This window comes from Phascolarctos cinereus, unplaced genomic scaffold (genome assembly GCF_003287225.1).
Source record: "Phascolarctos cinereus isolate Bilbo 61053 unplaced genomic scaffold, phaCin_HiC Scaffold_3;HRSCAF=262, whole genome shotgun sequence".
NCBI lineage: Eukaryota > Metazoa > Chordata > Mammalia > Diprotodontia > Phascolarctidae > Phascolarctos > Phascolarctos cinereus.
Window position 1 is genome coordinate 217,552,471 of NW_027555736.1, and position 15,313 is coordinate 217,567,783.

Below are 15,313 nucleotides of genomic sequence, written 5' to 3' on the forward strand. Positions count from 1 at the left end.
AGCAGGGTTATGAAAAAACAGCTCTACTCATTTATTGTTGGTGAAATTGAAATCTTGTAGAATCTTTCTGGTGTGTAATCTTGGCAGTTTTCAGTAAAGGTTACTAAAACAATGATATACTTTAACACAATAATTTATTTGTTTAGACTACTAAATTGTCAGAATTGACAGCAAAACTTAAGACAGACACAGAGAGAGACAGACAGACAGACACAGACAGAGAAACAGCGACAAAGAAGAGAAGAGAGAAGAGACCAGAAAAAGGAGGAAGAGGGGTGACTTTGTATAAAGTTGTTTATATCAAAAATCAACTAATTAATAAATCAAAAAGAATTTTTTTTTCTAAAGCACCTGTTATTTTCCTGGCAGATTGCTCTGCACTTAGAAATAAACAAAACAAAATGGAACAAAACCAAGTGAGATAATCTGCCCTTCAGAGGCTTACATTCTCCTATAGAATACAGCACCTTCATAAAAAGTAAACACAAGAACTATACAAAATAAATGCAAAATGATTTCAAGCAGTGATAACTGGAAAAATCAAGAAAAGACTTTTAAAGGATATAACTTGAAGTGAGCCTTCAGGTAGTCCAAGAGGTACAGGTGATGATGTAAAGCATTCCTGGCATAGAAGTTCAAGACAAAAACAGAAATGTAAGAGTAAAAATGTTGTGCAGGCAGAATAGCATGGAGGCCAGTGGGGCATCTGAGTCAAGAAGACCTGAGTTCAAATCTGGTCTGGGACACTAGCCATGTGACCCTGCGCAAGTCACTTAACCTTGTTTGTCTCTGTTTCCTCATCTGTAAAATGAGCTTGAGAAGGAAATGGCAAGCCACTACACTATCTTTGCCAAGAAAACCCCAAATGCAGTCACTAAGAGTAAGACAGGACTGAACAACAGAATTTTGGCTGGAGCATGGAATGTGTGAGGGACATTAAAATGTAAACAACCTGGAAAGAGAAATTATAGTCAGATTGTTAGCTGGCATTAAATGTCAAAAAAGAGGAGTCTATATTTTATCTTAGATGCAAAGGCCTAAGCAAGAACAGTTTTGGTATGAGGAGTTACATAGGAATAGATGAACAAGATGTCAAGGAGGTAAAATGGACATGAATTGGCTCAAATATGAGAAATGAGTTAGAGACTCAACACTGTTGTTCAGGTTGTAAACAGGAAGAATAGGGGTGTATCTGTCAGAGAAATAACAGTATTATGTATAATAATGATAATAATAATAACAATAATAATAATAATAAACACCTGAAACCCACCTAACTGTCCAACAATGGGGGATAGTTAAATATATTTTGTGACACTGATATAATGGAACATTATATTATAAAGAAGCTGAGATGGAGTATTGTAAAGCAACAAACACAAATATAAAATCTATTATTAAGTAAAATGAAAGAACAAGAGCAGAGACAGAACGGAGAGTATTCTTATTTTGATCACCTGAAGAAAAATGAATGAAAATGAATGAATTAAAAAATTCTCATAACTGCCCCACACATACATGCATGTTTTTAAAAAGAGAAATTAAAGTGTTATAATTTTATATTCATTTAAATGAATCAGATAAACATATCACTGTATTGATTACATTTTTGATTATTGTTAAATTTGTTTTTTTTATTTCATTTTTAAACCAGACCTATGATTTCTTTAGCATGGGGAACTCCCAATGAGTAAGGTCCCCTTTCTGATAAAGAAAGCTATATCCACTCTGGAATTAATGAACTTAGAGAATCACCTATGATATTAATAAGTTAAGTCATCAGCCCAAATCATAAAACTAATATATTTTACAACCAAAACTCTTCCTGGCTGCAGCTGGCTCCCTATACATATACCATCAGTGGAAATAGCAGATTCATATAGGAAGCAGCAAATGCATGTGATCAAGGCACATTCATGGAGAGGTATGCAAATGGTAAACATGTTTTGGAAGATCAAGTCATGTTCTGACAAAGAAGGGCCACTGATGTCATCTGGTGATGTCAACATCCTGCTCTTACTTGACTTGTCACTCTTGGTCTCTTCCAAACACTGCTTTCCTGGACACTTACTTTCTGCCAGATAGTTTCTGGCTTGCATTACTCTACCAGATGCTGCCATACTTAGTTTCTGCCAGTGGTGTATCTCTTCTGGATGCATATGAATGAATACTGCTTTGTTGGACACATGGTATCTGCCACACAATGCCAAGTGAAACCCCAGTAGGCACACACATGTGGTGTTTCTTTCTATTTCTAGCTTCTGACTTAAGCTAAAGCCATTGCCTATCTATTTGTTATAAGACAATGAGGTTCTGCTATGCTCTTTCAGTTCAAAATCTAGAGGGTTTGTTGCTTTTTTTTAAACTGTTTTAGGAAAGCAGTTTCCCTCAGAAGACCAACAAGGCAGGTGGCCCTTGGTGGGAATGAATAGACAGGTTAGCTGTAGCTAACTTTTTTTTTTTTTTGCTTACAGAGTGAAGAATCTGGCTTGTTACCTTTGGAGTCTTAACTTTGAGGCCTGGAAGTTCTAGGAAATTCTTGGTTCCTGGTGCCAAACTCTTTAGGATAAAGAGGAGAATCATCCCTGGCAAATGCAGAAACATGTAGTGTTGTGTGACTAGAAAGAAAACTATCACAAATGGAGAATTGTTAATTTAGAACAATATAATGAAAACCTTAAGAAATAGATGAGACAAAACAAAAGAGGACTGCTCAGGTAGTAGGGCCAATAAGCAACTAATGGACCAACCACATGTTCACTAGCAGATATATTGAGACATACAAAACGGTCTCCTGCATTTGTGTGTACTTTCTGTGGCAGATATATGGAGGAATTAATACAAGATACAAAGCATGAAGAGGCATATGTAGGTTGCAATTTATACCAGTGGAGGGAGTGCCCTCATAGATTTAATCATAAGTCCATAGAATTGTTATATTTTATTAATTAAGCCCAGGATACCTGAGATACTGTTAAACCCTATAAATTGTCACCCTTTGTAATCTCTACTGTTTGTCTGAAATTATAGAAAATGCATTGGCAATCTAGAAAGAGTTGGGCAGCAAATACCCTAACCTGCAAGCCACCAGATTGCTACGAGTTAACCACTTCAACATCTTAACTATACCCAGGAAGTCATTAGTGTTGAAGTGTAACTTATCCATGCTGCTATTAACTTAACAACTTAGTTAACTGAAAAGCACAATAGAATTTTTCGTTGTTTTTAGTCACGTCTGACTCTTCAGGACCCTGTTTAGGATTTTCTTGGCAAAGATATTGAAGTGGTTTGTCATTTCCTCCTTCAACTCATTTTACATATGAGGAAAGTGAGGCAAATAGTGTTATGAGACTTGCCCAGGATCTCAGATCTAGAATCAGGGCTGGATTTGAACTCATGAAGATGAAACTTCCTGACTCAGGGCTTGGCAGTCTATCCACTGTACTACTTACAGATTTAGTGCTCATTTAAACTTTTGAAGTTACACATTACTGATAAATTGTTTCCTTGTGACCTGAAAGAGTTAAAACAACATCGAAAAGGTCTAATTGATACCAAGAAAAAATTATAACAAGGGAAGATTCAGCTCATTGTATTATAGATATTTTATACATAAAATAATGTGAAAAATCTGTAAAGTAATTATATGTTACTTGCAATGTATTTTCCATCGGTCAAATTAAGCAGGTTTATAAGTCTCCATTGATATATACTCAACTGATTTGTTTGCAATGTCATTCTACAGTGAAGGAGAGAAAATAGCCAATTTCTTGAGTTTGTATGCCCTGAAACCTGAACGCAACCATATGTGATGTCAAACTATCTATGTAAACAGCAGAGTTCAGTTAATGATCCCAAACAGCTGTATACTTAAAACCATCTTTTTTGATTAATGACATTGTTTCTTTGTTTTTCTTACATTGTTGAATATATTGTATATACTATATCAGCATTAATTCCTGCCAAGAAACTAGCATCTTCAGTATTATGTGTTGTCTAAAATAAAAGCAAGTCATGTTTGATTTCTAGTTGTATGAAACATCATAAGGAAATGTGAGGAAGGCTTGAAGAGCTTAAGACACACCCCTCATATCATGTGATCTCTAAAAAAGAGTTGATATATGAAAGACTCAACAAAAAATGTACAATATTGGTGACTCTCTATCCAATGATTGTCACATCTCACTGGTAGGTGTAGGAAGTCAGCTGCGTATCAGGAATTCAGTGGAGAGACCTGGAATGTCAGAACTGGGAACGGAGACAAAACAGAAGTTGAAGCACAACATCAGTATCCAAAAACTCAGAATCATGCAGGAAAAAGCCAAGTCAGCCGGAAACAACAAAGTTGGGTTGGAACAATTAAGTGGGCAATCAGGAGAAGACCTGAGAGGGCCTAACGAGCCAAGAGCAAGCTGGGGTCAAAATGAGAAGGAATCAGCTGGTGTGAGAGCTTGGGACAGTGTGGAGTTTGCCGTAGTGCATAGTGTGTGGATTCCTTTAAATGATGTGCTCTCTTGCTGCTTAAAGGGATTAGTCTGTCAGGACTTGGGATCTGGACAATGCCAAAATAATTGGTTGCTATGGTAAATTTAAGCTAAATAACTGTTCATTTTAGTGAAATAATCAAACCAAGTATTGGCCTAAATTGTTGAGCTAAATTAAATGCAAATTACTGATCCTGATATTTAAGGACCTCTGCAATCTGGCTTTAGCCTAATTTTTCAGAATTATGTCATACTATTTGCTTCAAATGGTCTACATTCTTGACAAACTGGACTACTAAGTGTTCCTCCATTCCCATACTAGTATCTCCCTGGTATCTCTCTTGAGCTATGTCATGGATCAAAATATCTCACATGCCTAGAATGACATGCGTCTCCTATTCCCATCTACTGTCGGTCAAACAGTCCATCAATAAAGATTTATTAAGCAACTTTGGTCTAGCATTGTATCAATAAATCAACAAGAATTTATTAAGTGCCTACTGCTTACCAGACACCATGCTAGGAAATAAATGATACTCTAAGTACAAAGAATAAAATGCCACTACTGTTAAGGAGATTGCAGTTTAATGGGATGTCAAGTTCTGTTCATTGTGCCATCATAGGCTATTGAAATTGCTCACTTCTTTAAAAATCTAATTCACATCACCTCTTTCATGAAGCCTTCCCTGATTCCTCCAGCCAAAAGCTAACTTTTCTTTTATCAAATTTCTCATAGTATCTTGTCTGTACCTCTCTATAATACATTTATTACATTATGTGATGTAACTGAATTATTGATGTGCATGTGTCATATTTATGTGCCACTTAACAAAAGGAATGACATCATTCTTCTCTTTATATTTCAATTACCTAATAGTCTATTTCATATAGCACATGCTAAAGAAATATCTTTTAAATGAGATACCATGGGGTGGTGGTAGAAGCCCTGGACCTGGGCTTCAGGAGAATTGAGTTTTTATATCAGGTCTTTTACAAACTAGCTATTTAACATTAAGCAAGTCATTTAATCTCAGCCCTCAATATGTTCATCTGTAAAATTGCAGTCTATTTTTAGATGATCTCTAAGATCTCTTCCAGATCACACAATCAGTGAATTGAGTTCAATAAAATTGAATTTATTAAATTAAAATCACATTAAAACATTAATGGATATCAGAGTTGGAAATGATTCTAGGGGCCAGTGAGTCCAAATGAGGTGCGAAAATCTCCCCTGTCCCTCTAAAATATATCGACAAGGTCAATGGTTGTTTAAAGGTCTCCAGTAAGGTGAACTCAACAACCACACAGGCAAACACTTTCTATTTTGTGATAATAGATTTAATAGTTATTGTTTTTATGTTTCTTTTTCAAAAACATTCTCTAATGAATTAATTTCACATTATTTTGTATGCTTGTCATATCATATTTTTGACTCATAATGGGCTTGCTCTCCATCAAACTGACCTGTTTGGTTTTTTTTTATATTTTGTACCCATGCTTATCTTGTCTTTTACTTATGAAACTGATATTTTCATCCCAAGTAAACATATCATACCCTGTCAAAATATTTAACAAAAACATTCGCTTTATTATACAATGCATTCACCACCTTGGCTATATGTCATCTATATATTTATGAAGCATGACATCTGTGTCTATATACTACCAGTTGATAAAACATTTTGAAACATCACATGATAAAGCACAGATCCTTTCTGCAGTCCAATAGAGCTGTCTTTCAAACAGACATTATTGAACCATTAATGACTACCCTGGTCTGAACATTGAACTAGTTATGAATATAATTCATTGCACCATTATCTAACTTGAAGATTTTCATTCCATCATTTCCAGAAAAATAGCACTATAGATTTTGTCAAATGTTTTGTTAAAATCTAGATAAACTCTCTATTATTCCCCTTATCCTATATAATAACTCTGTTTTAAATTTAAAAAAAAAAACTTTAAAAAGAAAGTTGTTTGTTATGAAATATTTTTAATGATTGGATCTGAACAATCACCACCTCCTTTGATATATGTACACAAATTATCCTTTAAATAATAAATTATAGAACTCAAAATAATTGGCTTTTAGTTGACTGACTCTACTCTCTTCCTTCTAGAAAGAAAAAAGGGAAAAGAAAGAAAGAGAATTGGATGTTTTCACTCCTGTTATAACTCTTCCATTTATAGCCAAAATACATTAGTTGATATTACATACACACACACACACACACACACACACACATATATATATATATATATATATATGTATGCACATACATAATTTCATTGATATATTTTTATTACTTTGGTTTCTGAATGTTTTCCCATACTGCTCTTTTATCTATATCTATATCTATATCTATATCTATATCTATATCTATATCTATATCTATATAAATCAATTTCTTGTAGCAAAAAAAAGAAAAAAAGAAAAAAGAAAAGAAAAATGAAAGGTAAAAGGAAGAATAAAAGATTAATTCAGAAAGGCTAACAATTCAAATTTTCTACACCTATGGTCCCCCACTTCAGCAAAGATGCATTTTTTCATCACTTCTTCAGTATCATGCTTGTTCAATATAATTTCAAGGTATTGTTTCATTTGTTTTTTTCTTTCTGTTTACATTGTTGTCATCAATGTGTGTGTGTGTATGTGTGTGTGATGCACATATTATATATAATGTATATAATATGCTTGTATATATCTGTGTATATATGTGATATAAATATATTAATGATTGTGCTTATTCTATTCTGAATAAATTCATAGTTTTCCCATGTATATTGGAATTATTCCTATTTATTTTTCTCTAACAGAAGTGATATTTCATAACTTTCATCTACAGAGTTTTATTTAGACATTCCCAGTTCATTAGATATATGCTTTGTTTCTAGCCTTTTGCTATTATACTACTACTATACATAGGACCTATCTTTCCATCTTTGAACTGATTGAGGCATATGCCTAACAATAGATTCTCTGGGTAAAAGGATAAGAAGTTTAAATAACTACCTAAACAAATTACCATTTGAATGCTTACACCAATTCACAGTTCTTGTAGAAGTCTATTATTATCCCAGTTTTACTAAAGTCCTCCAACACTGAATATTCCTACATTTTTTCACTTTTGTCAAATAATTGACTGGGTATAAAGTGAAACCTCACATTTGTCTTGAATAGTTATGGGGAAACAATCCTATGTATTTTTAACTGTTTGAAATTTTTCTTTTAAGAGTTATATTTTCATATACTTACTCATCCACTGGGGAACTGCTCTTATATCTGTGTTAGTTCTATATATAGCTTGAGCATCGGACACAATTCACAGGTATTTGATTTATTTTTCCCCCTCAGCTTCCTCTCTCATCCTAGTTGTATTGATTTTGTTCATGCAAAATATTTTCAATTTTATATAACCAAAATTTTATATTTTACTTTTTGTCATCACCTGTATCCCTGATTTGGTTATGAACTTTTCCTTTGCCATGGCTATAGTATGGCTTATTATTCTATTCTAATTTAAGTTGTGGCATGATTTTTTATATTCAGATCTTGTATATACTTGAAACAAATTCTCATATATGATTTTGGCTGAACTCTTTTTGGAATATCAAATTAATGAAACAGATAAAGATGGAGCTTTTACTTTGGAATGCTAAGCTTTATTTTGGTAAAGATATATAATTTGAACAAAGATATTTTCACATAGGTGTTCCTAGTGACCTCTCAGGATCTGAGTAATATGCAGCTTCCTGGATCTCCTTCTATGGGAATCCTGCCAGCTTATGTGGCACAGTGGATCCAGTGATGAGCCTGGGGTTAACAAGATCTGAATTCAGTGCCAGCCTCAGATGTATACTAGACATATCATCTTGAACAAGTTACTTGACCTCAACTCTACCTTAATTTTTTTCAACTATAAGATGTGGAACATAATAGCCCCTACTTCACAGAGTTGTTGTAAGGATCAAAAACGGGATAATAATTGCAGAATATTTAGCACAGTGCCTGTCAGACAGTAGGTGCCAAATAAATGATTTCTCCCTTTAGCCCTCCACTCTCTTAATAATTTATTAGTGAGGCAACATTGGCTTGAAGTAGTGCTGTTGGACAGTAGACATTTTTTTTGAGGAGCCTTGCTCCTATCTTTTGCCATTATCAGTATCATTCTCCACTCACATGTTATCACATGTCTGGGTCTATCTTACTAGTATTATTAAGAATGCTGTTAGGTTTTTAAATATCCTCTTCTCCATGGGTGTCCAGGGTGCTAAAATTCTTTCTCAGAGAAGATAGTCTTCTAGTGTTCAAATTCTGCCCTTCTCCTCACCCCCCAGAGGGATTACAAGAACTATGTGTCTTATTACAGAATATACCTTCTATTCTATGAGAATGTCCTATAATGGCACTTTGTTCTTATTTCCTCCTATAATGAAGTAATGAGTACCTTTTCTACTCCTTCCCATCTGAATCTATATATTGCTTTTATAATTTTCTCCTGTAATTATTCCTCCTGTTGATAGACTAAAATATTATGATCTTTTTTTAAATTTTTCATCTGTTTATTGCATATGGATGCATGTTCTTATCCCCTTCTCCCTTACCTTCTCTCTCCTCATCCTTGCAATTTCCAACTTTGTTACTCCTTCCAACAAAATATGTTGATTTTCTTATAAAAGGGTAAGTAATTCATTACATGGTATGTTGATTCAAGTTTTTGACCTTATGATTTTTTTATAATCTGTCCTTAAGCATTTAAGTCCATTTCATCTTTTTTTTTTTAAATCTCTTTATGATCCCTATTTCTATTTTCTTTTTTACTTGGAAAAAAACCAATGAAAATGTATTTATCATATGGGCTCACATGCGCACTCTGGAGCAGATATCTGGAGGATGTTAGGTGCACATATGCTGAATGAGAGCTCTAAGGTGTTTTGCCTTGTATTCCAAATTTTCTTTTAACTTTTAGCCATATGTGCATATACATTTATGTATATATAATATAGATATTATGATAATATATGACCCATGATATATGGATATGTATGTATAATATACAGATATGCATATATGTATAGTGTATATGTGTGCATGTATGCATATGTGTATATGCATGTATAGTGGGGAATTGTGTACATATACCTATCTGTATATAATACTTAATACCGTGCTTAATACTCAAATACTTAAGTTCAGTTTAGGGTATACACACACATAATACACACATACATACATTTCCCCACAGTGTATTCATATTGCTGGTCAGGTTCCTGACATAATACAATCTTAAATCACCTTGACAGAGGCATAATTTTCAGAGTGAAAAATTGAGTTCTTCTGTAATCAGACCTGAACAGATTGCATTTGGGTCATTCTATTCAGTTCTAGTTACCACAGTTTATGAAAGTCAGTCAACAAATACTTATCATGCACTTGTTCTGTAGCAAAACCTGAGTTATACATTGAAAGCATTACTACTGCTACTACTACTACTATTACTGCTACAAAGAAAACAAAATAGTTTCTGATCTCAAGGAGTTCACAGTCTAATGGGGGAAACAATACAGAAACAACTATTTAATAACAGCTGGCATTGAAATAGCACATTTAGGATTACAAAGCAGTATCTATCTATCAAACTATCCATATAGTGTGTATGTGTCTATATATGCACAAAGATATATATGATCCTTTCAATAGCCTTGTGCTATAATCTCCATTTTGCAGATAAGACAACTAAGACTGAGGGAGGTTAAGTTATTTGCCAAGGGTGACATAGCTAATAAGTGTGTGAGGTGGAATTTGAACTTGTCTTCCTGACTTCAAGAACAATAATCTGTCAACTGTACCACCTAGCTCTCATACAAAAAGTAAAAAGTATAAAATTACAAATTGACAATTATCCTAAAGGATATGGCCAGGATGGTAAGGAGACTGGAAAACATATTGCAGCAGGTTTGTTTAATAGAATTGGGAATGCATAGTATAGAAGAGAGAGAGAAAAGCTGGTGTAGAGGCTCAGGCATGATCACTGAACTTAAAGCATTTGAAGGATTGTTTTATGGGTGGGAGATCTGATTTATTCTTTCCTGCAGATAACTGGATAATGAATAGTAAATGAAGTTCTAGAGTGTGCCAATTTGTGCTTGACATAAGGTAGGGAAGAAGAGGAGAAAGTACACTAATAATTAGAACTGTCCAGAATTTGAATCAACTATCGCAGGAGGTAAGGAATGGGATTACCATCCCTGAAAGTCATTGGAAGTAGAAATACCATGGTTACTTATTGTGGAAGTCACAGAGGGGATTCCAGCTCACATTCAAGTTGAACAAGATATGAACTCTGAGTTTTCTTGCAGGAGATCAAGGACAAATTTATTTTAAAAAGCTTTTGTGATTTAGTGACATTGGAAAGAGTTTTTTCTGTAGTGTAGAATAGACCAAAAAAAAAATGCCTCCAGATTGATTTTGATGTCTGAGGAAGTGAAGGTGGAAATTAGAGAACACTTAGAAATTCTTTAATGATAAGGAGACAGATATGAGGATAGTTTGAGAGGTTAGTAGAGTTCCTTTTTTATGAGAAAAGATTTTAGTTTTAATTCCATCAGTGCCTCGGGATAATTTATCATGTTCCCCAGCTGTTAGAAAAAGATATTATTTACCTACTTCTCAGGGATGTTGTGGCTTCAGTTAAGACTTGTAAATTACTCCACAAACATTAAGTATTATTAAAATCATCCTAGGACATTACACTAACCAAGTTCCTCTTCAAAACATTCACTTCTTTCTGTTCATAGCTACGTACATTCTGCTCAGGCAGTCAATCTAATCAATCAGTATCAGTGGCTAATTGAAAGCTTTTAATGTAGTGAGAAATTTTTTTAGTGAAACATTTGAATAGAACATAAAACTAGTAATGTAGTCATTTTAATTTCTGAAGCCCTGGAGACTGTCATATTGTGTGTGTACATTTGTGACAGCACTGCATCTATTCACTAGTGTTTTGTAAAACTCCATCAGGTCCCCTGCATTTTGAAAGAATGTTTTTACTTATTGATTCCATGCAGTGAAGTGTGTGACAAATTCCATGACTTCTAATAATATATACACTGAGCAAACTTTGGTGATAAAAATGTTTATTATGTTGTAGCATGAGGAATGAGCATAAAAGAATTTCAATTCAATAACAACTGTATTCCCAGCTGAAGTACAATGGTAAATTCAGAGATGAAATGAAAGATTAATTCGTAGAGATGGCAGTTTGGCAGCCACATATTATTGCTGAATTGTTCGTCTTGCAGCTTTCAGAATAGTGTGTGTGTGTGTGTGTGTGTGTGTGTGTGTGTCCCTTCATGCCTTTTATACATACAAATTAATTCAGGGTTGCTTTCCAAAAATAGAAATGAACTTTTTCTTTTCTTAAATTTTGTGATGAAAGGTAACATTACTTGAGATCAGGTGAAATTAACTAATCAACCTAATAATAAATAGTATTGAGCCTGTACCATGTGTAGGACATTGTTTAAGTCATTCTGGGGGGTTCAAATAAACATAAAATCAGTCCTGACTTTAAACAATGTATAATCTAACTAGAGACACAATAAATATAATGCCTCATCCTATCATCTATAAACATTCACAAGAACTAATATTTGAACCTGAAACTTAGTAGGTGTTAATAAAAGTTTCCTTTTGGATTGAATTTACTTGCCAAAAAGGTAGTGACAAATCAGTTGAACATTAAGTAAATTCCCTAAGATAAAAAGAAGAAAAGAACTCCAAAGGCTGGAATGATAAGGAAAAGCTTAGAGGAGAAGGAACTATCTTTTTCATTTTTCTCTTGATAATTAAACAATTTGTTTTTGTTTTCAACATTCACTTCCATAAGATTTTGAGTTTTAAATTCCTCTTCACCCTGTATTTCCACCTTCAAAAGATGTGCAATCTGATACAAGGTCTACTTATACATTCATATTAGGCTTATTTTCCCATTAGTCATGATGTAAGGAACAATTAGAATTAATGGGAGGAACCATGAGAATGAAGCATTAAAACAAAACAGGAAAGGAAAAGGAGAATAAATAGTATGCTTCCATCTGCATTCAGTCTCCATAGTTCTTTCTCTAGATGTAGACAGCAATTTTCTTTTGAGCAATTGGGGTTAAATGACTTGCCCAGGGTCATACAGCCAGTAAGGGTCAAGGGTTTGTTCTGAGGCTGGATTTGAACTCAGGTCCTCCTGACTTTAGGGCTGATGCTCTATCCACTGTGCCACCTAGCTGCCCCGTAGATAACAATTTCTATTGTGAGTCTTTTGGAATCATCTTAGATTCTTGCATTGCTGTGGAGAGCCAAGTCTATCAAAGTCAGTCATCACGCAATGTGGCTATTACTGTGTACAACTCTGCATCAGTTCATGGAAGTTTTTCCAGGTTTTACTGAAGCCTGCCTGCTCATCATTGCTTATAGCACAATAGTGCCATATATCCATTACATTAATTTACCAAAACTTGTTCAGCCATTCCCCAGTTGATGGGCATCCCCTCAATTCCCAATTCTTTGCCACCACAAAAAAGAGTTGCTATATTTTTGTACATGTGGGTCCTTTTTCCATTTTTATGATCTCTTTGGGATACAGACCTAACAGTGATGTTGCTGGGTCACAGGGCATGCATAATTTTATAGCTATTTGGATATAATTCCAAATTGCTTTCCAAAATATTTGGATCATTTCACAACTATACCAACAATGCATCAGTTGTTCTAATTTTCCCACATCTTCCCCCACATTTATCATTATCCTGTTTTGTCATGTAAGCCAATTTGATAGGTGTGATGTGGTACCTCAGAGCCATTTTGATTTGCAATTCTCTAATCAATACTGATTTAGAACATTTTTTTTCATATGGCTATAGATGGCTTTAGTTTCTTCCTCTGAAAACTACATGTTCATATCCTTTGACCAGTTATAAATTTGGGCATACGTATTCTTACAAATGTGACTCAGTTCTCTACATATTTAAGAAATGTTGCCTTTATCAGAGACACTGGTTATAAAAAAAATCCTTCTCAGTTTTCTGCTTCCCTCCTAATCTTGGATGCATTGGCTTTGTTTGTATAAAACTTTTCAATTTAATGTAATCAAAATTATCCCATCCTTTCACATTTTATATATGGAAATTGTTATGATAAACTGGACATTTTTCACTCTTTATGGCCTATGATTGACTATTAAATATATTTCCCAAGTAAACTGAGGAAAGAGTTGAAGGTATTTTAGAATTATGTCCTTTTACTACAGTTGCTATCAAAGGTAGAGACAACCTTCCCTTCCAATTTCCAAAAGCATAGGTCTTGATTCCCTTCAAATTCTCTCCTAACAAAATAATAATAATAATAATAATAATAATAATAATAATAATAATATTACTTGAAAAGCTTTTAGTAGAACATAAATCTTCATATGGTCATAGCTAAAAATAAAACACGAAATGCAAATATACCTGAACCAGGAAATCCTAAAAAAGTTTCTAGTAGAGGAGAAAATGACTTCTTATTAAGTCCTTTCCTTAGCTAGTGTCTTGATGGCAGCAAGGACAGTACGTGCCGGCAAAGACTGTCGTAGAGAAGGTGGGGAGATAGGAAACTTAATCATCAAAATGCAGGAAAAAAAATGGGGTACTTCACAAAATATAAAACACTATGCAAATTGAGCTGAATTGGTATATGACCAAAGGTGCACAGCTAAGTTCCATAGATGGTTTTCAGGGAAAAGATTCAAGATTTATTTTGCTTCTAAATATTTTATTATGTCCACATGAGCATATATTCTGATTGAGGTAGCCTGACTTTTGCCTGGAATAGACCTGTTGGGGAATTATAAAGTAATAGGAGACATTGCTCAAGAAATTAGATCTGGATGGACTCCAGCTTTGTAATGAGTATATGGTCCCAGTACATGCCTTTGCTCCATAGAAAATTTGGCTCAATGCTTTATTTTGGAACAATTTTGGAGCAGGATCTATCAGTCAATATTTGTGCAATAACATTTCAATATTGTTCTCATCTGACTCAGTAAAGCAGAATGAAGCCCTGGATTCTTCCTATTAGCTAAGTTCCTCTCACATACATCAGAAGCATAGAAGATTGCATGTGAGACAGGACTACAGAGATAACTTTTTCTTCCAAGGTCAATTGAGTATTGATATTAAGCAAGTTATTATTCAGGGAAGCATATGAGGGAATATAGATATAGATATAGATATAGATACAAATACAGATAGAGATAGAGATAGAGATATGTATATAGATATAATTATATATAAATATTTGGGCTAGGCAATGGGGTTAAGTGACTTGCCCAGGGTCACATAGCTAATAAGTATCAAGTGTCTGAGGCCATATTTGAACTTAGGTCCTTCTAACTCCAGGGCCACTGCTCTATCCACTGAGCCATCTAGCTGCCCCTTGGATAATATATATTTACCTAAGCTATCTTACTCAGAGTCTACATAAAGGCTTGGTCTACTTGTGGCAAGATTTTCTGAAGCTATTATTTAAGATATTGCAATAACAGCATTAAGCCCTAGAATACAATGAAACTTTTAAATAGTTTTATAATTTTCTTCAAATATTTTTAACTTATCTCATATTGACTCATCCATGCACATTTTGTTTTAATCCAGTGGAATATATGACCCTTGAGAGCAGAAATGTTTTGACTTTGTATTTGTATGCCTAGTCTATCCCGGTGCTTTATAGATAGTAGGTACTTGTTGGATAAATAAACAGATAAAGAAAATCCTCAGTGATGCAAAAGAGAATG

The 15,313-nt window shown here is 34.0% G+C and overlaps 1 pseudogene; it reads left to right on the forward strand.

Moving 5' to 3' along the window:
• The window catches only part of LOC110202203 (uncharacterized), a 118,969-nt pseudogene that overhangs the window by 84,388 nt on the left and 19,268 nt on the right, over positions 1–15,313 (forward strand).